Source organism: Siphateles boraxobius, unplaced genomic scaffold, assembly GCF_051911475.1.
Source record: "Siphateles boraxobius isolate OS27281-9 unplaced genomic scaffold, OSU_SipBor_1 77, whole genome shotgun sequence".
NCBI lineage: Eukaryota > Metazoa > Chordata > Actinopteri > Cypriniformes > Leuciscidae > Siphateles > Siphateles boraxobius.
The window spans coordinates 3,733,968-3,760,075 of NW_027509205.1; the positions used below are offsets into that span (position 1 = coordinate 3,733,968).

Below are 26,108 nucleotides of genomic sequence, written 5' to 3' on the forward strand. Positions count from 1 at the left end.
AAATCAATCATAAAATAAATATAAAATGCTAAAAAGGGAAGTCATCTTTTGTGCAGGACCGGGGTGAGTCCTTATCAAGATTTCCCTTCACTCCTCTCTCCGGAACAGGCAACCGGCCCAGCGCTTCCAGTGCCCAGCGGAGGTCCCCTCCCTCCGGCCCGCTGGCCCGCTGTTCCCGTAGCCGGCGTTGGTGAGGGTGCATCTACGGGCGGCCAGGTACGGCGGTGGCCGGGACCTCTTTCGTGCGACCGCAGCCCCCCCATCCGAATAACGACGTCCGGCGCCTCCTGCAGCGTTGATCTTACAAGTTGCTCGCACGCGTGGAGGGGCACCGTAACGCGTTTCCCCACCAGCAGGTTTCTGTTGGTCCAGATGGCATCCTTGATATGGTTGAGGGTGAGCCAGAGCGAGGTAAATTGTTTCGATGTCATGTCCTTCAAGCCCTGACCCACCCCCAGGATGGCGAGCTTGTATTCCATCCGGACCCCACCCGCTGGCAGGCACGGGAAAACCAGGGGGCTGGTCCTGGTCCACAGGTCCCGCGCAACTGATAAGAACAGATACTACACTTGATCTTAGCCAAAGGGCCGAGAAGCGATGACACAATGACGCAGAGGCGGGGGAGCCGTCAAAGGCCACGCCCACCTGGGCCGTGGCGAGAGGGTCTAAAGGTCGCCAACAAACAAGCTCAGCTCACAGCAATACAAGCTCAGCTTGACTGTTGACACCGGAAATGGATCACAGCAGAGCGCACAACACGACACTTTGGAGTGCAACCTGGGATTTTGGACCAACAAACATTCTGCCCTAAAAGTGAGCGTGCAGACCAAAGCGTACGTCGTAGAGACTTGAAACTCTTGAGGGATGGTAGTACCCGCCCGGTCTACAACATCACCAAGGCTCGGCCCAATCGGCCCCAAGGTGGCGCTGCAGCGATCAGAAGTACGAAATGCCTCGTAACTCCTGAACCGTCCGTCGCAGACCCAAGTGTCTTACATCACCGGAATCCTTGGCTCGGGCCGAACAAGACGCAGGCCTCGGATTCGATGGTTGCGCTGGCGAGATTTTCGGGTATTTGGGATTTTGTGAAAAAGCTACTTTTGCACACTAGTCCTAGGTCTTTCGCCCGATCTGACCCAAACCGGTGCAGAAAGATTCCCTGGAGTCTGATTGCCGACAGCGATGGGGAAAAAAGTCGGAATTTCGATTCACGTTGGCGACGGGACGCCAAAACGTTGGGAGTGGGCGAGGCGGGCTTTACTTAAATGGCCATAACTCTCCAACGGAATGAGACAATTACACCCAAGTCGGTACACCTGTGCACGGGCTCAGCCTGTGCTCAGGTGAAAAGGGATGTGGCGACTGGCCACTTGGTGGCGCTGTAAACAGTAAAAACAACAACATGAATACGGCCATAGGCGACTGTATGTCAGGTGATTTTTCACACATGCACAAGGTATTCATACCACATGATAGAACTCCTCCTTCGGAACAACTTTGCTTCTAGGACCACTGCTGCCAATCAAAGCGCTGGTTGAATAATGGAGATTATTTGAAGAATGATGAAAAAAAAAAACTAAAAAACAGCCCTACTTTTGCAGACTGGTCCTAGGTTGAGAGTTTTACATCTCTCGATCAACCACTGCAGTTCAATTCTCTGGACTTCCTAGGTCGTTAACTACCAGAAGAAGAGGAACTCGAACAATCTGCTCTTTTAACCAGTGTGTCCAGGGGAGAGCGCGAACACAGTCCCCCACTACCATAAATTATGCAGTCGAGATTCCCACATTTGGGGAATTCGCAGGGGTCAGCACAACCGGAGTGCAATGGCCGAGCCTCGCCCTGGGTGAACCACCTTCCTGATCATGGTGTCTCCCCTGCCAGGTAAGTATGAATTCCCAGGCCTCCCGTCAGAGGCACCCTGTCCCTCTCCGCAATCCTCACCAACGGTCGGACAATCAAACACACACCTGATTCAACTCATCAGCTCATTCGTAAAAACTCCAAGAGATAAGAGAGAGACATCAAAAACCTGCAGAGTCGGGCTCTTTTGCTGTTGTTGTTGTGGATGATGTTGTTTTCATGCTCCGGATCCATGAGCCAAAAATCAATTTCATACGCGGTCACCGGATAGTGGACGAATCAGATGTTAAACGAGATAAGAACAGAGTTGTTGTTTTTTTTTCCCTCTCACACCACCATTACCTGTATAGCATATGATCACCTACAACACCTTTAAAGCACCCATACACAGCAATATACGTTACTTCCATTAACACCTGCTGCCACACAAGACTAAAACATCTCTTTCATTGAACACAGTTTTTGAGGGTGCACCGTGCCCAGAAGTACTACAATACCGGGTCGATGCCTGGAGTGGACGGAGCAAGCCCCTGTTCCATCTCCCAGTTCCAAAAATCAATTTAATATATGGTGCCAGGGTAGGGCACGTATCAGATATTAAACTGATAAGAACAGATTTTTTTCTTTCGAAAAGTTTTATTGTCACAGTTTTCACATCATACAACTTACAAAGACATTACATTTTTTAATTAAAAACCACGGTGGAATCATTTAAGAAAACAAAATTTGTCTATGTATGTATGCATGTTTGTTAAAAGTCTTTGTGCTTGTGTTTTGTTTGTAAAGTCCATGTGTGTTTTCAAGAGTCTTGTTGGTGCTGTTGTTGTTAGAATGTTTCAAAAACCATCTTTAGAAGATAAAAATCAATCATAAAATAAATATAAAATGCTAAAAAGGGAAGTCATCTTTTGTGCAGGACCGGGGTGAGTCCTTATCAAGATTTCCCTTCACTCCTCTCTCCGGAACAGGCAACCGGCCCAGCGCTTCCAGTGCCCAGCGGAGGTCCCCTCCCTCCGGCCCGCTGGCCCGCTGTTCCCGTAGCCGGCGTTGGTGAGGGTGCATCTACGGGCGGCCAGGTACGGCGGTGGCCGGGACCTCTTTCGTGCGACCGCAGCCCCCCCATCCGAATAACGACGTCCGGCGCCTCCTGCAGCGTTGATCTTACAAGTTGCTCGCACGCGTGGAGGGGCACCGTAACGCGTTTCCCCACCAGCAGGTTTCTGTTGGTCCAGATGGCATCCTTGATATGGTTGAGGGTGAGCCAGAGCGAGGTAAATTGTTTCGATGTCATGTCCTTCAAGCCCTGACCCACCCCCAGGATGGCGAGCTTGTATTCCATCCGGACCCCACCCGCTGGCAGGCACGGGAAAACCAGGGGGCTGGTCCTGGTCCACAGGTCCCGCGCAACTGATAAGAACAGATTTTTTCTTTCGAAAAAAGTTTATTGTCACATTGTTTCATTCCATTCTTTCAATATCCATTTTTTCCTTATAAAATCACATTTTTGCACATATCTTAAAACAACAAAAAGGACATAAGTTACAGTTAAAAATCAGTTATGTTGATGTGTTGTGTAAAAGTCCATGTATGTTGTGTGTTGTTTTAAAGTAAAGGTAAAATGGATTAAAATAAAATAGGAATGCAAATATAAAACAATAAAACAATAAAATATGCCAAATAAAACATCTCTTGTACAGGATCGAGGGTGAGTCCCTATCAAAATTGTCCATTCACTCCAGGTCTCCAGAACAGGCCCCAGACTCCCCGCTTCTGGTGCCCAGCGGAGATCCCCTCTCCTCCGGCCCGCTGGCCCGCTGTTCCCGTAGCCGGTGTGGTGAGGGTGCATCTACGGGCGGCCAGGGTCGGTGGCGGCCGGGACCTTCTACGTGTGACCCCGGCCCCCCCATCCGAATAACGACGTGCGGCCCACCCTGCAGCGTTGATCTTATTTTCTGCTCGCACGCGTGGAGGGGGACCGTCACGCGTTTCCCCACCAGCAGATTTCTGGTGACCCAGATGGCATCCTTGATCACGTTTAGGGTGAGCCAGAGCGAGGAAAATTTTGGTTGTGTCAGCTCCTTCAAGCCCTGACCCACCCCCAGGATGGCGAGCTTGTAGTCCACCTGGGCCCCACCCGCTGGCAGGCACGGGAAAAACAGGGGGCCGGTCTTGGCCCACAGGTCCCGCGCTTCGCCGCACTCCCAGAGCAGATGTCGAACGGTCTCCGGGGAACCACATCCGGACCGTGGGCAGGTGGAGTTTTTGGCCATGCCTCTGGAGTGCATAACCGCCCTGACCGGGAGGATCTCATGAGCCACCATCCACGACAAGTCTTTAAGCCTGTTCTGGAGAGCTGGGTGGGCTGCGTTCCTCCAAACATCTTTGGCCTCACCTAGTGTGAGGCCTGGAACCGGGCTCACCGATTCTCGATCCTGCACAAGAGAGATAAGAGACTTATGGTTAGTTAAAATGGTGGCATCATTTGTCTCTAAAAGATATTTCTTTAAAAATTTCTTAATAAAACTATGCTCTTTTGACAAATTAAAAGACACAGGACTTTTAAGATCAATGGGTAAAATTTTCAAAGTTCTTAGGTATGACCCCATCCAGAATCGGGTCATGGCTGCTGTCTTGTGTTCTCTGGATGGGGTCAGTGCGTACTGGATGTGGAGGGCGGCAAAGCGGCTGCCTAAAAACAGGTGGGGGTCTGGGAGGCCTTTCCCGCCATTCTCTTTTTTCTTTTTGACGACCTCCCTCTTTAGTCGTTCCCACTTGGACCCCCACAGGAAATAAAATACCGCCCTCTCCAGGTTGGCCAGGAATCGTCTTGGGGGACTAAAAACAGAACAGACAAGTAAAATCAGTGGTAAAATCACAGCTTTAAAAATTAAAATCTTGCCTTCAAACGTCAATTGTCTCAGTCCCCAAAAGCCCAGTCTTTGCCTGACTTTCCCTAACATGTCAGTCCAGTTTCCTTGTCCTCCACCCTCTCTGTCAAATTTTACACCTAAAATTTTCAAATCATTGTCTTTAAAATCCAAATCTAGTCCAACTGTGTCCACGTTCCCCCACGGCCCGAAGAGCTGGGCCTCGGACTTACTCCTATTGAGCTTGGCGCCCGAGGCCCGACCGTACCAGTCAGTCAAGTCCATTGCTCTTCGTACTGATAAAAGGTCAGTCGCTAAAAGGGTCACGTCATCCATATATAAAACACAGGTCGCCGTCAGTCCACCAGTCCCTGGGATGTCTAGTCCTTTAATCCATTTATCCCTTCTCAAGATTTGTGCCAGTGGCTCAATACAAGCCACATACAGAAGGGGAGATAAAGGACACCCCTGACGGACGCCGCTGTAGAGTTTTACAGCTTTGGATAAATGCCCGTTAACCAAAATTCTGCTAGACAGATCGTTGTACAGCAGTCCCACCCAGGCTATAAACCTCCCAGGAAACCCCATTTTTTCCAGTACCTGGAACAGGTACTGGTGCGAGACGCGATCAAAGGCTTTTTCGAAATCTAAATTTAGGACTACTAGCCGAATGTTTCTGTCTCTCGCAAAACAGATGGCGTCTCTGATCAGTACCAGGCTGTCCGTGATCTTCCTGCCGGGCACAGCGCATGCTTGATCCAGGTGGATTACGTCCTCTAAAACAGTCGACATACGTGTAGCTAAAATCTTACTAAAAAGTTTACAATCATAATTTAAAAGAGTGATTGGTCGCCAGTTTCTCAGGTCAGTCTTGTCCCCTTTTTTGTATAGTAATGTAACTATCCCTACTCTAAAGCTGTCTGGAAGTCTGTCAAGAGTCTCAAGTTCTTTAAAAACTGTCAATAAGTCGTGTGCTAAAATGTCCCAGAAAGTCAGATAAAACTCAAAGGGGAGTCCATCCAAGCCTGGGGACTTCCCCTTTTTAAAACCTTTTAGCGCTTTGTGCATTTCTAAAAGAGTAAAATCTTGGGATAAAAGCACATCTGGACTCTTTACCTTTTTGTCTAAAAACCCTAAAACTTCCTCTAAGATGCCATTGTGTACCTCTTTAGTGCTGTATAAATTATTGTAAAAACTTTCAATTTCCCCTAAAATCAGATCTGTTGTATTTACCTCCCCACCTGTAAAAGTTTTTAAAGTATTAATTGACCCTCCCCGTGTTATTGTCTTTTTAAAAAAATATCTAGTACACTTTTCCCCTTCTTCTATTTCTCTCTCCTTACATCTTAAAATGACACCTTTAGTCTTTGTTTCGGACAAATCTGACATTTCTTTCTTTACTTCTTTAATTTCTTCTGTAAAATCCAATCCACTGTTTAAAAGGTTAAAATATCTCTGCAGTCTTTTTTGCAGCCCCATCATGCGTCTTTTTTCTTTATTCTTTTTTTCTTTTCCAATTTGTTTAAAAAACCGTCCTGTCCTTTGTTTCACCATCTCCCACCACTGTGCACGTGAGTCGAAAAAGTCTTGGAGGGTCTGCCATTGGCTGAACTGCTCCCTATATTCACTAATCACTTCCTCATCCTCTAATAGGGAGCAGTTCAGCTTCCACAGCCCTCCCCCTACGGTCACACCCGTGGGTAGTGAAAGGGTGCAGGAGAGCATCATGTGATCAGAAAAGAAGAGGGGGCTCAATGTAGCATCGGTCGGCGGGCAGTCCCTTGTAAAAACATAGTCAATTCGAGAGGCTCTGGCGCCATCACCACTGAACCAGGTGAAGCCCTCCTCTCTTTGATGCATTGTTTTAAAGCAGTCAACTAACTTAAAATCTTTGACTATATTTTGTAATAAAACCGATGTCTTGTCGACCTTAAAATCCTCTCCTACCCTCTTTCTATCCTGTCTTGATAAAACACAATTAAAATCCCCTGCTACCACTAGGGGAGCCCTCCCGAGCATGTGGGGCTGCAGGTCTTCTAAAAGCTCATACCTGTTGTTTTTACCTGTAAAACCATACACATTTAAAATGTTAAAATCCTTACCTAAAAAAGTCAGATTAGCTAAAATTGCCCGCCCATCCCTCACCACAGTGCTGCCCTTCACCAAAACATGGGGATTTTTTACTAAAATAGCAACACCGTCATTTTTGTTAAAATTGGACCCACTCCAGATGGAAAGTCCTGGGGTCCAAATCTCCTCCCACTTCCTGTAATTTGTTAAAAAAGGCAGACCACATTCTTGCAATAAAAACACATCTGACTTAAAAGATTTTAAAAAGGATAACACACTCTGTGCTCGTATATTGCTCTTCACACTTCTCACATTGATTGTGGAGATAGTGAGAGCCATGAGCAGTATGGTTAAAAGGGTGTGAGACATTTAAAAGCAACCAAGGGACTACAGAGGTATAATTAAAATCATGTTATTTCTTGTTGCACTTGCCTTCCCTTTTCCCCAGATGAGCTGGGATCAGGGGGGCAAGTGCTTGACGCCTCAGGGCTCGCAGAGAAGGCCTCTTGCGAATCCTTTGGCGATGATGTTCTTAGCTTGAAATGCAGAAAAGAGACTTCATTAGGAGATTCTGCGGGCCACATACGGTCTAGATCTTCCATGGGGGAACTATCTAGCCGATGCGCTACCCGCAGCTTTTTCTCCTCTGTTTGAACCAGAGGAGATCTCGCAGTTCTTTTCTGCACTTGAGCATTGGGGAGCGAAACATCTGTTTCACTCCCACTCGTGGACACACTAACCTCAGACACGGTTACTAGGGAGGAAGCCATTTCCTCCTCTTCATCCTCCATACTGTCTTCTTTTTCAATTTCATTTTGAGGATTGGCTTCCTCCCCCTCACCAACTGCCAGAATTGACTCCGCCCCTGTGGCCGCCCCACTTCCTCCTTCCTGTCCAATCCCTGAGGCTGGCTGGGGGTTTGAATTTCCCGCCGAAACCTCGGGGCCCGCCTCCTCAATTGTTTGTTCTTTGGGTGGGGCGGCCATTTTGTTGCTTTTTAACTTGTTGGCAAAACTTTTAGGGCAGTCTCTGTAGAGATGGGATGATTCTCCACAGAGGTTGCACTTTCTGCCATTTTGGCACTCTTCAAAAATGTGCCCAATTTCTCTGCACTTCCTACACACTACTTCTTGGCATGCCTCGGCGAGATGTCCAAGTTTGCCACACTTGCGGCATAGCTTGGGCATCCCTTGGTAATGGATGTAGCCTCTATTCTCTCCCAACACAATCATAGAAGGTATTTGACTCAGGCCATGGTAGCTGTTGGGATCTGCCCATTGTTTAATGGGCACTCTCCACGCACAGCTCCAGATACCGTCTTCATCTAAAACCTTGACTGGTTGTCCACGAATAGAGCAATATCTTGCCAACCATACAGAAATATCTTCTCCACTAACTGTTTCATTAAACATCCTGACAATCACAACTTTCAGTGAATTATCAGTCAGTTTTTCCACAGTGAACATGGAGAAATTGGCTTTACACATTTCAAATCGAGTCCAAAAAGTACTTAGCAAGGAAGCAGAAGCAAAACTTACATCAAAGCCATGATTCAGGGGCAGAGTCAACAGGCAGTTTATGTCCACAACCTTAAAACCGAGTAACTGTTGGATGCACTTCCTAGAAAAGTCCAGCCTGGACATGACCCGGAGAGTGCCATCCTCTTTTGGTTTAAATTTAAAACGCACGCTGTGGTGCCTCCTCATGCCGGCACGAGCAGCCGACATGTTGGAGGCACCACTAGCCTGCTGCGGCTAAAACCCAACAATAAATATACAATAAATAAATTAAAACCTGCTTACCTTAAAACCAGAAGATTCCTCGTAGAACGAGTCGTCAATTAAAAGCCGCTTGTCAATGTACCTCCTGAAGGGTGTGTGTCCCGTGTGACAAGCAACACACGAGACCAAGTCCAACAAGAGGCGATCGCTGTCTCTACCTTAGGACCAGACACTTGATCTTAGCCAAAAGGCCGAGAAGCGATGACACAATGACGCAGAGGCGGGGGAGCCGTCAAAGGCCACGCCCACCTGGGCCGTGGCGAGAGGGTCTAAAGGTCGCCAACAAACAAGCTCAGCTCACAGCAATACAAGCTCAGCTTGACTGTTGACACCGGAAATGGATCACAGCAGAGCGCACAACACGACACTTTGGAGTGCAACCTGGGATTTTGGACCAACAAACATTCTGCCCTAAAAGTGAGCGTGCAGACCAAAGCGTACGTCGTAGAGACTTGAAACTCTTGAGGGATGGTAGTACCCGCCCGGTCTACAACATCACCAAGGCTCGGCCCAATCGGCCCCAAGGTGGCGCTGCAGCGATCAGAAGTACGAAATGCCTCGTAACTCCTGAACCGTCCGTCGCAGACCCAAGTGTCTTACATCACCGGAATCCTTGGCTCGGGCCGAACAAGACGCAGGCCTCGGATTCGATGGTTGCGCTGGCGAGATTTTCGGGTATTTGGGATTTTGTGAAAAAGCTACTTTTGCACACTAGTCCTAGGTCTTTCGCCCGATCTGACCCAAACCGGTGCAGAAAGATTCCCTGGAGTCTGATTGCCGACAGCGATGGGGAAAAAAGTCGGAATTTCGATTCACGTTGGCGACGGGACGCCAAAACGTTGGGAGTGGGCGAGGCGGGCTTTACTTAAATGGCCATAACTCTCCAACGGAATGAGACAATTACACCCAAGTCGGTACACCTGTGCACGGGCTCAGCCTGTGCTCAGGTGAAAAGGGATGTGGCGACTGGCCACTTGGTGGCGCTGTAAACAGTAAAAACAACAACATGAATACGGCCATAGGCGACTGTATGTCAGGTGATTTTTCACACATGCACAAGGTATTCATACCACATGATAGAACTCCTCATTCGGAACAACTTTGCTTCTAGGACCACTGCTGCCAATCAAAGTGCTGGTTGAATAATGGAGATTATTTGAAGAATGATGAAAAAAAAAACTAAAAAACAGCCCTACTTTTGCAGACTGGTCCTAGGTTGAGAGTTTTACATCTCTCGATCAACCACTGCAGTTCAATTCTCTGGACTTCCTAGGTCGTTAACTACCAGAAGAAGAGGAACTCGAACAATCTGCTCTTTTAACCAGTGTGTCCAGGGGAGAGCGCGAACGCAGTCCCCCACTACCATAAATTATGCAGTCGAGATTCCCACATTTGGGGAATTCGCAGGGGTCAGCACAACCGGAGTGCAATGGCCGAGCCTCGCCCTGGGTGAACCACCTTCCTGATCATGGTGTCTCCCCTGCCAGGTAAGTATGAATTCCCAGGCCTCCCGTCAGAGGTACCGTGTCCCTCTCCGCAATCCTCACCAACGGTCGGACAATCAAACACACACCTGATTCAACTCATCAGCTCATTCGTAAAAACTCCAAGAGATAAGAGAGAGACATCAAAAACCTGCAGAGTCGGGCTCTTTTGCTGTTGTTGTTGTGGATGATGTTGTTTTCATGCTCCGGATCCATGAGCCAAAAATCAATTTCATACGCGGTCACCGGATAGTGGACGAATCAGATGTTAAACGAGATAAGAACAGAGTTGTTGTTTTTTTTTCCCTCTCACACCACCATTACCTGTATAGCATATGATCACCTACAACACCTTTAAAGCACCCATACACAGCAATATACGTTACTTCCATTAACACCTGCTGCCACACAAGACTAAAACATCTCTTTCATTGAACACAGTTTTTGGGGGTGCACCGTGCCCAGAAGTACTGCAATACCGGGTCGATGCGTGGAGTGGACGGAGCAAGCCCCTCTTCCATCTCCCATTTCCCAGTTCCAAAAATCAATTTAATATATGGTGCCCGGGTAGGGCACGTATCAGATATTAAACTGATAAGAACAGATTTTTTCTTTCGAAAAAAGTTTATTGTCACATTGTTTCATTCCATTCTTTCAATATCCATTTTTTCCTTATAAAATCACATTTTAGCACATATCTTAAAACAACAAAAAGGACATAAGTTACAGTTAAAAATCAGTTATGTTGATGTGTTGTGTAAAAGTCCATGTATGTTGTGTGTTGTTTTAAAGTAAAGGTAAAATGGATTAAAATAAAATAGGAATGCAAATATAAAACAATAAAGCAATAAAATATGCCAAATAAAACATCTCTTGTACAGGATCGAGGGTGAGTCCCTATCAAGATTGTCCATTCACTCCAGGTCTCCAGAACAGGCCCCAGACTCCCCGCTTCTGGTGCCCAGCGGAGATCCCCTCTCCTCCGGCCCGCTGGCCCGCTGTTCCCGTAGCCGGTGTGGTGAGGGTGCATCTACGGGCGGCCAGGGTCGGTGGCGGCCGGGACCTTCTACGTGTGACCCCGGCCCCCCCATCCGAATAACGACGTGCGGCCCACCCTGCAGCGTTGATCTTATTTTCTGCTCGCACGCGTGGAGGGGGACCGTCACGCGTTTCCCCACCAGCAGATTTCTGGTGACCCAGATGGCATCCTTGATCACGTTTAGGGTGAGCCAGAGCGAGGAAAATTTTGGTTGTGTCAGCTCCTTCAAGCCCTGACCCACCCCCAGGATGGCGAGCTTGTAGTCCACCTGGGCCCCACCCGCTGGCAGGCACGGGAAAAACAGGGGGCCGGTCTTGGCCCACAGGTCCCGCGCTTCGCCGCACTCCCAGAGCAGATGTCGAACGGTCTCCGGGGAACCACATCCGGACCGTGGGCAGGTGGAGTTTTTGGCCATGCCTCTGGAGTGCATAACCGCCCTGACCGGGAGGATCTCATGAGCCACCATCCACGACAAGTCTTTAAGCCTGTTCTGGAGAGCTGGGTGGGCTGCGTTCCTCCAAACATCTTTGGCCTCACCTAGTGTGAGGCCTGGAACCGGGCTCACCGATTCTCGATCCTGCACAAGAGAGATAAGAGACTTATGGTTAGTTAAAATGGTGGCATCATTTGTCTCTAAAAGATATTTCTTTAAAAATTTCTTAATAAAACTATGCTCTTTTGACAAATTAAAAGACACAGGACTTTTAAGATCAATGGGTAAAATTTTCAAAGTTCTTAGGTATGACCCCATCCAGAATCGGGTCATGGCTGCTGTCTTGTGTTCTCTGGATGGGGTCAGTGCGTACTGGATGTGGAGGGCGGCAAAGCGGCTGCCTAAAAACAGGTGGGGGTCTGGGAGGCCTTTCCCGCCATTCTCTTTTTTCTTTTTGACGACCTCCCTCTTTAGTCGTTCCCACTTGGACCCCCACAGGAAATAAAATACCGCCCTCTCCAGGTTGGCCAGGAATCGTCTTGGGGGACTAAAAACAGAACAGACAAGTAAAATCAGTGGTAAAATCACAGCTTTAAAAATTAAAATCTTGCCTTCAAACGTCAATTGTCTCAGTCCCCAAAAGCCCAGTCTTTGCCTGACTTTCCCTAACATGTCAGTCCAGTTTCCTTGTCCTCCACCCTCTCTGTCAAATTTTACACCTAAAATTTTCAAATCATTGTCTTTAAAATCCAAATCTAGTCCAACTGTGTCCACGTTCCCCCACGGCCCGAAGAGCTGGGCCTCGGACTTACTCCTATTGAGCTTGGCGCCCGAGGCCCGACCGTACCAGTCAGTCAAGTCCATTGCTCTTCGTACTGATAAAAGGTCAGTCGCTAAAAGGGTCACGTCATCCATATATAAAACACAGGTCGCCGTCAGTCCACCAGTCCCTGGGATGTCTAGTCCTTTAATCCATTTATCCCTTCTCAAGATTTGTGCCAGTGGCTCAATACAAGCCACATACAGAAGGGGAGATAAAGGACACCCCTGACGGACGCCGCTGTAGAGTTTTACAGCTTTGGATAAATGCCCGTTAACCAAAATTCTGCTAGACAGATCGTTGTACAGCAGTCCCACCCAGGCTATAAACCTCCCAGGAAACCCCATTTTTTCCAGTACCTGGAACAGGTACTGGTGCGAGACGCGATCAAAGGCTTTTTCGAAATCTAAATTTAGGACTACTAGCCGAATGTTTCTGTCTCTCGCAAAACAGATGGCGTCTCTGATCAGTACCAGGCTGTCCGTGATCTTCCTGCCGGGCACAGCGCATGCTTGATCCAGGTGGATTACGTCCTCTAAAACAGTCGACATACGTGTAGCTAAAATCTTACTAAAAAGTTTACAATCATAATTTAAAAGAGTGATTGGTCGCCAGTTTCTCAGGTCAGTCTTGTCCCCTTTTTTGTATAGTAATGTAACTATCCCTACTCTAAAGCTGTCTGGAAGTCTGTCAAGAGTCTCAAGTTCTTTAAAAACTGTCAATAAGTCGTGTGCTAAAATGTCCCAGAAAGTCAGATAAAACTCAAAGGGGAGTCCATCCAAGCCTGGGGACTTCCCCTTTTTAAAACCTTTTAGCGCTTTGTGCATTTCTAAAAGAGTAAAATCTTGGGATAAAAGCACATCTGGACTCTTTACCTTTTTGTCTAAAAACCCTAAAACTTCCTCTAAGATGCCATTGTGTACCTCTTTAGTGCTGTATAAATTATTGTAAAAACTTTCAATTTCCCCTAAAATCAGATCTGTTGTATTTACCTCCCCACCTGTAAAAGTTTTTAAAGTATTAATTGACCCTCCCCGTGTTATTGTCTTTTTAAAAAAATATCTAGTACACTTTTCCCCTTCTTCTATTTCTCTCTCCTTACATCTTAAAATGACACCTTTAGTCTTTGTTTCGGACAAATCTGACATTTCTTTCTTTACTTCTTTAATTTCTTCTGTAAAATCCAATCCACTGTTTAAAAGGTTAAAATATCTCTGCAGTCTTTTTTGCAGCCCCATCATGCGTCTTTTTTCTTTATTCTTTTTTTCTTTTCCAATTTGTTTAAAAAACCGTCCTGTCCTTTGTTTCACCATCTCCCACCACTGTGCACGTGAGTCGAAAAAGTCTTGGAGGGTCTGCCATTGGCTGAACTGCTCCCTATATTCACTAATCACTTCCTCATCCTCTAATAGGGAGCAGTTCAGCTTCCACAGCCCTCCCCCTACGGTCACACCCGTGGGTAGTGAAAGGGTGCAGGAGAGCATCATGTGATCAGAAAAGAAGAGGGGGCTCAATGTAGCATCGGTCGGCGGGCAGTCCCTTGTAAAAACATAGTCAATTCGAGAGGCTCTGGCGCCATCACCACTGAACCAGGTGAAGCCCTCCTCTCTTTGATGCATTGTTTTAAAGCAGTCAACTAACTTAAAATCTTTGACTATATTTTGTAATAAAACCGATGTCTTGTCGACCTTAAAATCCTCTCCTACCCTCTTTCTATCCTGTCTTGATAAAACACAATTAAAATCCCCTGCTACCACTAGGGGAGCCCTCCCGAGCATGTGGGGCTGCAGGTCTTCTAAAAGCTCATACCTGTTGTTTTTACCTGTAAAACCATACACATTTAAAATGTTAAAATCCTTACCTAAAAAAGTCAGATTAGCTAAAATTGCCCGCCCATCCCTCACCACAGTGCTGCCCTTCACCAAAACATGGGGATTTTTTACTAAAATAGCAACACCGTCATTTTTGTTAAAATTGGACCCACTCCAGATGGAAAGTCCTGGGGTCCAAATCTCCTCCCACTTCCTGTAATTTGTTAAAAAAGGCAGACCACATTCTTGCAATAAAAACACATCTGACTTAAAAGATTTTAAAAAGGATAACACACTCTGTGCTCGTATATTGCTCTTCACACTTCTCACATTGATTGTGGAGATAGTGAGAGCCATGAGCAGTATGGTTAAAAGGGTGTGAGACATTTAAAAGCAACCAAGGGACTACAGAGGTATAATTAAAATCATGTTATTTCTTGTTGCACTTGCCTTCCCTTTTCCCCAGATGAGCTGGGATCAGGGGGGCAAGTGCTTGACGCCTCAGGGCTCGCAGAGAAGGCCTCTTGCGAATCCTTTGGCGATGATGTTCTTAGCTTGAAATGCAGAAAAGAGACTTCATTAGGAGATTCTGCGGGCCACATACGGTCTAGATCTTCCATGGGGGAACTATCTAGCCGATGCGCTACCCGCAGCTTTTTCTCCTCTGTTTGAACCAGAGGAGATCTCGCAGTTCTTTTCTGCACTTGAGCATTGGGGAGCGAAACATCTGTTTCACTCCCACTCGTGGACACACTAACCTCAGACACGGTTACTAGGGAGGAAGCCATTTCCTCCTCTTCATCCTCCATACTGTCTTCTTTTTCAATTTCATTTTGAGGATTGGCTTCCTCCCCCTCACCAACTGCCAGAATTGACTCCGCCCCTGTGGCCGCCCCACTTCCTCCTTCCTGTCCAATCCCTGAGGCTGGCTGGGGGTTTGAATTTCCCGCCGAAACCTCGGGGCCCGCCTCCTCAATTGTTTGTTCTTTGGGTGGGGCGGCCATTTTGTTGCTTTTTAACTTGTTGGCAAAACTTTTAGGGCAGTCTCTGTAGAGATGGGATGATTCTCCACAGAGGTTGCACTTTCTGCCATTTTGGCACTCTTCAAAAATGTGCCCAATTTCTCTGCACTTCCTACACACTACTTCTTGGCATGCCTCGGCGAGATGTCCAAGTTTGCCACACTTGCGGCATAGCTTGGGCATCCCTTGGTAATGGATGTAGCCTCTATTCTCTCCCAACACAATCATAGAAGGTATTTGACTCAGGCCATGGTAGCTGTTGGGATCTGCCCATTGTTTAATGGGCACTCTCCACGCACAGCTCCAGATACCGTCTTCATCTAAAACCTTGACTGGTTGTCCACGAATAGAGCAATATCTTGCCAACCATACAGAAATATCTTCTCCACTAACTGTTTCATTAAACATCCTGACAATCACAACTTTCAGTGAATTATCAGTCAGTTTTTCCACAGTGAACATGGAGAAATTGGCTTTACACATTTCAAATCGAGTCCAAAAAGTACTTAGCAAGGAAGCAGAAGCAAAACTTACATCAAAGCCATGATTCAGGGGCAGAGTCAACAGGCAGTTTATGTCCACAACCTTAAAACCGAGTAACTGTTGGATGCACTTCCTAGAAAAGTCCAGCCTGGACATGACCCGGAGAGTGCCATCCTCTTTTGGTTTAAATTTAAAACGCACGCTGTGGTGCCTCCTCATGCCGGCACGAGCAGCCGACATGTTGGAGGCACCACTAGCCTGCTGCGGCTAAAACCCAACAATAAATATACAATAAATAAATTAAAACCTGCTTACCTTAAAACCAGAAGATTCCTCGTAGAACGAGTCGTCAATTAAAAGCCGCTTGTCAATGTACCTCCTGAAGGGTGTGTGTCCCGTGTGACAAGCAACACACGAGACCAAGTCCAACAAGAGGCGATCGCTGTCTCTACCTTAGGACCAGACACTTGATCTTAGCCAAAAGGCCGAGAAGCGATGACACAATGACGCAGAGGCGGGGCAGCCGTCAAAGGCCACGCCCACCTGGGCCGTGGCGAGAGGGTCTAAAGGTCGCCAACAAACAAGCTCAGCTCACAGCAATACAAGCTCAGCTTGACTGTTGACACCGAAAATGGATCACAGCAGAGCGCACAACACGACACTTTGGAGTGCAACCTGGGATTTTGGACCAACAAACATTCTGCCCTAAAAGTGAGCGGGCAGACCAAAGCGTACGTCGTAGAGACTTGAAACTCTTGAGGGATGGTAGTACCCGCCCGGTCTACAACATCACCAAGGCTCGGCCCAATCGGCCCCAAGGTGGCGCTGCAGCGATCAGAAGTACGAAATGCCTCGTAACTCCTGAACCGTCCGTCGCAGACCCAAGTGTCTTACATCACCGGAATCCTTGGCTCGGGCCGAACAAGACGCAGGCCTCGGATTCGATGGTTGCGCTGGCGAGATTTTCGGGTATTTGGGATTTTGTGAAAAAGCTACTTTTGCACACTAGTCCTAGGTCTTTCGCCCGATCTGACCCAAACCGGTGCAGAAAGATTCCCTGGAGTCTGATTGCCGACAGCGATGGGGAAAAAAGTCGGAATTTCGATTCACGTTGGCGACGGGACGCCAAAACGTTGGGAGTGGGCGAGGCGGGCTTTACTTAAATGGCCATAACTCTCCAACGGAATGAGACAATTACACCCAAGTCGGTACACCTGTGCACGGGCTCAGCCTGTGCTCAGGTGAAAAGGGATGTGGCGACTGGCCACTTGGTGGCGCTGTAAACAGTAAAAACAACAACATGAATACGGCCATAGGCGACTGTATGTCAGGTGATTTTTCACACATGCACAAGGTATTCATACCACATGATAGAACTCCTCATTCGGAACAACTTTGCTTCTAGGACCACTGCTGCCAATAAAAGCGCTGGTTGAATAATGGAGATTATTTGAAGAATGATGAAAAAAAAAACTAAAAAACAGCCCTACCTTTGCAGACTGGTCCTAGGTTGAGAGTTTTACATCTCTCGATCAACCACTGCAGTTCAATTCCCTGGACTTCCTAGGTCGTTAACTACCAGAAGAAGAGGAACTCGAACAATCTGCTCTTTTAACCAGTGTGTCCAGGGGAGAGCGCGAACGCAGTCCCCCACTACCATAAATTATGCAGTCGAGATTCCCACATTTGGGGAATTCGCAGGGGTCAGCACAACCGGAGTGCAATGGCCGAGCCTCGCCCTGGGTGAACCACCTTCCTGATCATGGTGTCTCCCCTGCCAGGTAAGTATGAATTCCCAGGCCTCCCGTCAGAGGCACCGTGTCCCTCTCCGCAATCCTCACCAACGGTCGGACAATCAAACACACACCTGATTCAACTCATCAGCTCATTCGTAAAAACTCCAAGAGATAAGAGAGAGACATCAAAAACCTGCAGAGTCGGGCTCTTTTGCTGTTGTTGTTGTGGATGATGTTGTTTTCATGCTCCGGATCCATGAGCCAAAAATCAATTTCATACGCGGTCACCGGATAGTGGACGAATCAGATGTTAAACGAGATAAGAACAGAGTTGTTGTTTTTTTTTCCCTCTCACACCACCATTACCTGTATAGCATATGATCACCTACAACACCTTTAAAGCACCCATACACAGCAATATACGTTACTTCCATTAACACCTGCTGCCACACAAGACTAAAACATCTCTTTCATTGAACACAGTTTTTGGGGGTGCACCGTTCCCAGAAGTACTGCAATACCGGGTCGATGCGTGGAGTGGACGGAGCAAGCCCCTCTTCCATCTCCCAGTTCCAAAAATCAATTTAATATATGGTGCCCGGGTAGGGCACGTATCAGATATTAAACTGATAAGAACAGATTTTTTTCTTTTGACATATTTTTATTGTGCCATTTCATTCATTTATACATCATATCATTTTTACAGAATGTTCACATGCTTTTTTGTTCTTTGTTCTTTTGTTTTTGAAGCGATAAAACAGTTCCATTTGCCCATGTACATATATATATATATATATATATATATATACATACACATACACACACATATATATATAAATACATACACGTATACATATATACATATACAGTACATATACTTTTTTTAAGTAAAAGAAAAGCATTCTGTTAAAAATAAAAAATGAAGTAAGGTATGAATAAAAAAGGTTATAAATAGAATAAATATACAGATAAAACAATAAAAAAAATTTAAAAAAAATTTTAAAAAAAAAAAAACAGAGTTTAAAAGCTCTTTCTTCCATTGTACAGGAGTGGGTATGTCCTTATAAACATTTTAAACCTCCACTCAGCTCTTCAGAAACAGTCCCAAGGACCCGACCCTTCTGGGCCCGGAGGAGATCCTCTTGAACCGAGGCGCCGCTGCTCCACCTAAGATGTTGGGGGGCATCTACGGGCAGTCAGGGCTCGTGGCTATGGGGACCTTTTCCTGTGAAGCTCTGACCCCCACATCCGAATGGCGACATGCGGTGTAATCCTGCAGCCTTGACTTAGCCAGCTGGATGGTGGCGTGGAGGGACACCTGCATGCGCTTCCCTACCAGTAGGTTTCTGGAGGTCCAAATGGCGTCTTTGATACAGAGGATGGTGAGCCATAGCTTTGATGGTGTTCTGGCTGGTGTTTCATCTTGGCTCACCCCTCCTCTCCCCATAGGGTAGTCTGGGACCCCCCCTACTGGCAGGTACGGGAATTGCTGGGGGCCAGCTGTTGCCCACAGGTCCCTCACAGAACTGCACTCCCAGAGGGCGTGCCTCACGGTCTCGGGCGCGCCACACCCGGGCCGCGGGCAGATGGGATTCTCTGACATGCCTCGGGAGTGCATCACGGCCCTGACCGGGAGGATCTCATGGGCAGCCATCCAAGCCAGGTCTCGGTGTCGGTTATGAAGAGCTGAGTGGGATACATTTCGCCAAACCTTTTGGGCTTCACCTAGAGTGAGCCCGCGCACTGGACACACTTGTTCCCGTTCCTGCACAAGGGAGAGGATAGAGCGGTGGTTGGTTAAAACAGTCACTCTTTCTTTTTCCAAATTAAAATTCTTTAAAAACTTTTTTATATGAGTGTATGCAGGGGGTTGGTCAAATGCAAGTGGTGTTGTCAAGTCTGTTGGTAAAATATTGATGGATCTTAAAAAAGACCCCACCCAGAACCGGGCCATGGCTGCTGTTTTGTCTTGTCTGGATGGGGTCAGGGCATACTTTAGGTGTAGTGCAGTGTATTTGGCTCCTAAAAACAAGTGAGGGTCCGGTACGCCTTTTCCTCCATTTTTTGGTGCTTTCTTCATAATTCCTCTTTTTAGCCTCTCCCACTTGGACCCCCACAGGAAATAAAACATGGACCGGTCCAGAGATACAAGAAAGAATCTAGGGGGGAAAAAAACAGAACATAACAATAAGAACAGTGGTAAAATCACCGCTTTTAGAATTAAAACCTTCCCTTCAACTGTCAGCTGTCTCAGTCCCCAGAACCCCAATTTTTTCCTCACTTTTCCCATCACATCATGCCAATTTCCACTCCCTCCCCCGTCTCTGTCAAATTTTATGCCCAGTATTTTTAAGTCTGTCTTTTTAATAGTGATGTCCAGTCCAACAGTCTTGCTAGGTTCCCATGGGCCATAGAACTGTGCCTGGGTCTTTTCTCTGTTCAGTCTAGCTCCAGACGCTTTCCCAAACCAGTCTGTCAAGTCCATGGTCCTCTGTATTGATAAAACGTCAGTGCATAAAAGGTTAACATCATCCATATATAAAACAGTCTTTGCAGTCAGTCCTCCGGTCCCGGGTATGGTCTGTCCCGTTATCCACTTGTCCGTTCTCAAGACCTGCGCTAGGGGTTCGATGCAAGCCACATACAGGAGAGGAGATAACGGACAGCCCTGACGGACACCGCTGCGTATATCTATCGCTTTTGAAAGGTTCCCATTAACTAGGATTCTGCTGGTTATGTCCCTGTACAGCAATCCCACCCAAGCTAAGAATCTCCCAGGAAAGCCCATTTTCCCCAATACTTGAAACAAGTAATGGTGCGAGACTCTGTCAAATGCTTTTTCAAAATCTAGGTTTAAAACTATCAGCCGAATATTTCTGTCTCTCGCATAACAGATGGCATCTCTTATCAGTACGAGGCTGTCCGTGATCTTTCTCCCAGGGACGGCGCAGGCTTGATCCGGGTTGATCAATTCTGCTAAAACTCTTGACATTCGTGTTGATAAAAGTTTACTAAAAAGTTTACAGTCAAAGTTTAAAAGGGTTATAGGACGCCAGTTTTTTAAATCTGTCTTGTCGTCTTTTTTGTGTAAAAGTGTCATTATACCCATTCTAAAACTGTCTGGAAGTCGGTCGAGGTTATCAAAGTCATTAAAAACAGCCAGTAAGTCTTGTCTTAAAATGTCCCAAAAGGTCAGATAAAATTCTAGAGGGAGTCCGTCATCTCCAGGGGATTTCCCCTTTTTAAAAATTTTTAAGCTTTTGTCCATCTCAAGGAGGTTAAAATCATTTGTCAGACCTGCACTATCTTTTACAGTTTTCTCTACAAAGGTTAGTGTTTCATTTAAAACACCATCATCAATTACCTTTTTTCCATAGAGTTCCTCATAAAAACTTTCTACTACTGTTAAAATACCATTTGTGTCTGTCATCATTTCTCTTTCTTTGTTTCTCAATTTCACCATTGCTCCACCTCTATTAAGTATTTTCTTAAAAAAGTATCGTGTACATTTCTCTCCCTGCTCTATTTCCTTTTCTTTACTTCTCAGAATAATTCCTCTACTTTTAACTTCTGCCAATTCAGACATTTCCTTTTTGACGTCTTTTATTTCATCCTTAAAGTCGAACCCCTGATTAAAAAGATGAAAGTAGCGTTGTAGCTTCTTTTGCAGTCCCACCATTTGTCTATATTCTTTTCCTTTTTTCTTTTTCCCTGCCCATCTAAAAAAAGTCTTGGTCTTTCCCTTCACCACCTCCCACCACTGTGCTCTTGAATCATAGAAGTCTTGTAGGGTCTGCCAATTGCTGTACTGCTCCCTGTATTCTTTTACTATCTCCAGGTCTTCCAACAGGGAGCAGTTTAGCTTCCACAGACCTCTACCTGTTGTCAAACCGGGAGGAAGTGATAGGGTGCAAGATAGCATAGTGTGATCAGAAAAGAAAAGTGGGGTTAATCTGGCATCCAATAAAGACCAGTCTCTGGTAAAAATATAATCAATGCGGGAAGCTCTGGTGCCATCACCACTGAACCAGGTGTGGCCCACATTGTTGGGATGCATGGATTTGAAAACGTCAGTCAGTCTAAAATCTTTTATTATATTTTGCAGTAAAACTGTAGTCTTGTCCTTTTTAAAATCCTCCCCTGCCCCTTTCCTATCTTTCCTCTGTAAAACACAATTAAAATCTCCTGCGAAAATTAAAGGAGTCTTTCCTAGTAAGTGGGACTGCATATCTATTAAAAGGCTGTATCTGTCATTTTTTTCTGTGTTCCCGTAAAAGTTTAAAACATTAAAATCCCTCCCAAAAAAAGTCAAATTGGCTAAAAGGGCCCGTCCGTCTCTTAATATTGTGCTCCCTTTCACCAATATTTGTGTGTTTTTTATCAGGATGGCTACTCCGTCTGCTTTATTTTGATTTGAACCACTCCATAAGGAGGGTCCTTGCTGCCATTGGTCTTCCCACTTCTTGTAGTCTTTTAAAAAGGGTAAGGCACATTCCTGTAGTAAAAAGACATCAGAGGGTTGTGTACTTAAAAAAATTAAAACTGTTTGTGCTCTCATTTGTGACATCACACTTCTCACGTTTAAAGTGGAGATAGTGATGGCCGTGAGCATTAAAATGAGTATAAAAGAAGACAGATACAACATTTTAAAAAATTTAAAAACAACTATCCATTAAAAAACAGATTTCCTTGTAAAACAAACTCTTCCTGCGTTCCCACCAAAGGGGAGGCAGGGGAATGAGTTTCTTTCCCTTCTGAATCACAGGGTGAGCTCCTGGGTGTGGATGATTTCAGCTCAATCGATAAGAAAGAAATCTCATTTGCTGTATGACTTGGGAATAATCTATTCAGGTCGTCTGACGAGGAGGAGTCAGAGAATCTTCCTATTTTATCTTTATCGGTTTCTTTCAAGAGAGGGGAATGTGCCGCTCTCTTTTTATTTATCGATTGAGCACAGGGGAGTTGCTCACTTAATTGACTTTTTGTTTGTAACTCGTCTGTATCCTCCCCTGCATTTTCACTTACCTCTGTGTTGTCTTCATCTGTCCCTTCCATTTGATCTTCCTCACCTTGTTTTACTTCACTCCTTTGCTCCACCCCTTCGTTACCTCTGTCATCTGCTTTCTCTCCACCAATCACAGGGTTTGGCGGGAGATTTGAATCTGGCTCCGCCTCCTCGTTATCCTGTTGCACTCTCTCCTCAACCGCCATTTTGTGTGCTTTAACTTTGTTGGCAAACGATTTGGGGCAATCTCTGTAGAGATGGGAAAAGTCTCCACAAAGATTACACCTTCTGCCATTGGGACATTCGTCAAAAGAGTGTCCAATTTCTCTACACTTGTTACAAAAGACTTTCTGGCATGCTTCAACAAGGTGCCCCAACTCCCCACATCGCCGGCAGAGTTTGGGCATCCCCTGATAGTGGATGTAGCCCCTGTTTTCTCCCAGAACTATCATTTGTGGCAAATGCCTCAGACCTTGGAAGCCCTGGGGGTCTTCCCATTGCTTAATGGGGACCCTCCAGGCACAATTCCAAATACCATCTTCATCATAAACCTTCATAGCCTGGCCCCTCACAGTGCAAAATCTTCCCAACCATGTACAAACATCTTCTCCATTTACAGTCTCATTGAACATCCTAACAATAACCACTTTTTGTGTGTTATCAGTTAGTTTCTCCACTTTAAACATGGAGAACTGGGTCTTATGTGTGTCAAAGAGTTGCCAGAAGTCATTTAACAGTGCTGCATTCTTAAAACTCACATCAAAGCCTTTGTTACAAGGCAGGGTCAGAATGCAATTCAAATCCACGGGGGTAAACCCTAAACATTTCTGCATCAGTTTCCTAGAAAAATCTAGTCTGGACATTTCCAACTTCTTTCCATCTTTTTCTAAAAAACTAAAACGCACGCTGTGGTGCCTCCGCACGCCGGCACGGGCAGCCGACATGTTGGAGGCACCAACAGCCTAAAAATAAACAATAAAATAAAATACAAATAAATAATAATTCAAATAACAATAAATAAATAAATAGATAAAAAATCTTACCTTAATACAGTACAGAAGTAAAAGCAACTGGATCAATGTACCTCCTAAAAGTTGTATGGCTCAGGATACAGGGTGATCTTGAGCCAAGAAACCTCCAAGAGGCGATCGCTGTCTCAAGCAGTGACCAGACACTTGATCTTAGCCAAAAGGCCGAGAAGCGATGACACAATGACGCAGAGGCGGGGGAGCCGTCAAAGGCCAGGCCCACCTGGGCCGTGGCGAGAGGGTCTAAAGGTCGCCAACAAACAAGCTCAGCTCACAGCAATACAAGCTCAGCTTGACTGTTGACACCGAAAATGGATCACAGCAGAGCGCACAACACGACACTTTGGAGTGCAACCTGGGATTTTGGACCAACAAACATTCTGCCCTAAAAGTGAGGGGGCAGACCAAAGCGTACGTCGTAGAGACTTGAAACTCTTGAGGGATGGTAGTACCCGCCCGGTCTACAACATCACCAAGGCTCGGCCCAATCGGCCCCAAGGGGGCGCTGCAGCGATCAGAAGTACGAAATGCCTCGTAACTCCTGAACCGTCCGTCGCAGACCCAAGTGTCTTACATCACCGGAATCCTTGGCTCGGGCCGAACAAGACGCAGGCCTCTGATTTGCTGCGCTGGCGAGATTTTCTGGTATTTGGGATTTTGTGAAAAAGCTACTTTTGCACACTAGTCCTAGGTCTTTCGCCCGATCTGACCCAAACCGGTGCAGAAAGATTCCCTGGAGTCTGATTGCCGACAGCGATGGGGAAAAAAGTCGGAATTTCGATTCACGTTGGCGACGGGACGCCAAAACGTTGGGAGTGGGGGAGGCGGGCTTTACTTAAATGGCCATAACTCTCCAACGGAATGAGACAATTACACCCAAGTCGGTACACCTGTGCACGGGCTCAGCCTGTGCTCAGGTGAAAAGGGATGTGGCGACTGGCCACTTGGTGGCGCTGTAAACAGTAAAAACAACAACATGAATACGGCCATAGGCGACTGTATGTCAGGTGATTTTTCACACATGCACAAGGTATTCATACCACATGATAGAACTCCTCATTCGGAACAACTTTGCTTCTAGGACCACTGCTGCCAATAAAAGCGCTGGTTGAATAATGGAGATTATTTGAAGAATGATGAAAAAAAAAACTAAAAAACAGCCCTACTTTTGCAGACTGGTCCTAGGTTGAGAGTTTTACATCTCTCGATCAACCACTGCAGTTCAATTCCCTGGACTTCCTAGGTCGTTAACTACCAGAAGAAGAGGAACTCGAACAATCTGCTCTTTTAACCAGTGTGTCCAGGGGAGAGCGCGAACGCAGTCCCCCACTACCATAAATTATGCAGTCGAGATTCCCACATTTGGGGAATTCGCAGGGGTCAGCACAACCGGAGTGCAATGGCCGAGCCTCGCCCTGGGTGAACCACCTTCCTGATCATGGTGTCTCCCCTGCCAGGTAAGTATGAATTCCCAGGCCTCCCGTCAGAGGCACCGTGTCCCTCTCCGCAATCCTCACCAACGGTCGGACAATCAAACACACACCTGATTCAACTCATCAGCTCATTCGTAAAAACTCCAAGAGATAAGAGAGAGACATCAAAAACCTGCAGAGTCGGGCTCTTTTGCTGTTGTTGTTGTGGATGATGTTGTTTTCATGCTCCGGATCCATGAGCCAAAAATCAATTTCATACGCGGTCACCGGATAGTGGACGAATCAGATGTTAAACGAGATAAGAACAGAGTTGTTGTTTTTTTTTCCCTCTCACACCACCATTACCTGTATAGCATATGATCACCTACAACACCTTTAAAGCACCCATACACAGCAATATACGTTACTTCCATTAACACCTGCTGCCACACAAGACTAAAACATCTCTTTCATTGAACACAGTTTTTGGGGGTGCACCGTTCCCAGAAGTACTACAATACCGGGTCGATGCGTGGAGTGGACGGAGCAAGCCCCTCTTCCATCTCCCAGTTCCAAAAATCAATTTAATATATGGTGCCCGGGTAGGGCACGTATCAGATATTAAACTGATAAGAACAGATTTTTTCTTTCGAAAAAAGTTTATTGTCACATTGTTTCATTCCATTCTTTCAATATCCATTTTTTCCTTATAAAATCACATTTTTGCACATATCTTAAAACAACAAAAAGGACATAAGTTACAGTTAAAAATCAGTTATGTTGATGTGTTGTGTAAAAGTCCATGTATGTTGTGTGTTGTTTTAAAGTAAAGGTAAAATGGATTAAAATAAAATAGGAATGCAAATATAAAACAATAAAATATGCCAAATAAAACATCTCTTGTACAGGATCGAGGGTGAGTCCCTATCAAGAATGTCCATTCACTCCAGGTCTCCAGAACAGGCCCCAGACTCCTCGCTTCCAGTGCCCAGCGGAGATCCCCTCTCCTCCGGCCCGCTGGCCCGCTGTTCCCGTAGCCAGAGTGGTGAGGGTGCATCTACGGGCGGCCAGGTACGGTGGCGGCCGGGACCTTCTCCGTGTGACCTCGGCCCCCCCATCCGAATAACGACGTGCGGCCCACCCTGCAGCGTTGATGTTATCCTCTGCTCGCACGCGTGGAGGGGGACCGTCACGCGTTTCCCCACCAGCAGGTTTCTGGTGACCCAGATGGCATCCTTGATGTGGTTGAGGGTG

The 26,108-nt window shown here is 46.4% G+C and overlaps 6 non-coding genes and 3 pseudogenes across 6 annotated transcripts; all 9 read right to left on the minus strand.

Annotated features, from left to right (window-relative positions):
* Positions 1-468: 468 nt before the first annotated feature.
* Positions 469-599, minus strand: LOC143727523 (U2 spliceosomal RNA; annotated as a pseudogene).
* A 1,129-nt stretch (positions 600-1,728) lies between these two features.
* LOC143726905 (U1 spliceosomal RNA) lies at positions 1,729-1,892 on the minus strand. Its single transcript, XR_013199128.1, has one exon. It is a non-coding gene; the product is annotated as a U1 spliceosomal RNA (small nuclear RNA).
* A 434-nt stretch (positions 1,893-2,326) lies between these two features.
* Positions 2,327-2,501, minus strand: LOC143727486 (U2 spliceosomal RNA; annotated as a pseudogene).
* Positions 2,502-9,912: 7,411 nt separating this feature from the next.
* Positions 9,913-10,076, minus strand: LOC143726541 (U1 spliceosomal RNA). Its single transcript, XR_013198781.1, has one exon. It is a non-coding gene; the product is annotated as a U1 spliceosomal RNA (small nuclear RNA).
* Positions 10,077-10,510: 434 nt separating this feature from the next.
* LOC143727490 (U2 spliceosomal RNA) lies at positions 10,511-10,694 on the minus strand. The gene has a single exon (XR_013199508.1). It is a non-coding gene; the product is annotated as a U2 spliceosomal RNA (small nuclear RNA).
* Positions 10,695-17,298: 6,604 nt separating this feature from the next.
* Positions 17,299-17,462, minus strand: LOC143726543 (U1 spliceosomal RNA). Its single transcript, XR_013198783.1, has one exon. It is a non-coding gene; the product is annotated as a U1 spliceosomal RNA (small nuclear RNA).
* A 434-nt stretch (positions 17,463-17,896) lies between these two features.
* Positions 17,897-18,082, minus strand: LOC143727417 (U2 spliceosomal RNA). The gene has a single exon (XR_013199482.1). It is a non-coding gene; the product is annotated as a U2 spliceosomal RNA (small nuclear RNA).
* Positions 18,083-24,743: 6,661 nt separating this feature from the next.
* Positions 24,744-24,907, minus strand: LOC143726544 (U1 spliceosomal RNA). Its single transcript, XR_013198784.1, has one exon. It is a non-coding gene; the product is annotated as a U1 spliceosomal RNA (small nuclear RNA).
* A 434-nt stretch (positions 24,908-25,341) lies between these two features.
* On the minus strand, positions 25,342-25,518 carry LOC143727445 (U2 spliceosomal RNA; annotated as a pseudogene).
* Positions 25,519-26,108: the final 590 nt, after the last annotated feature.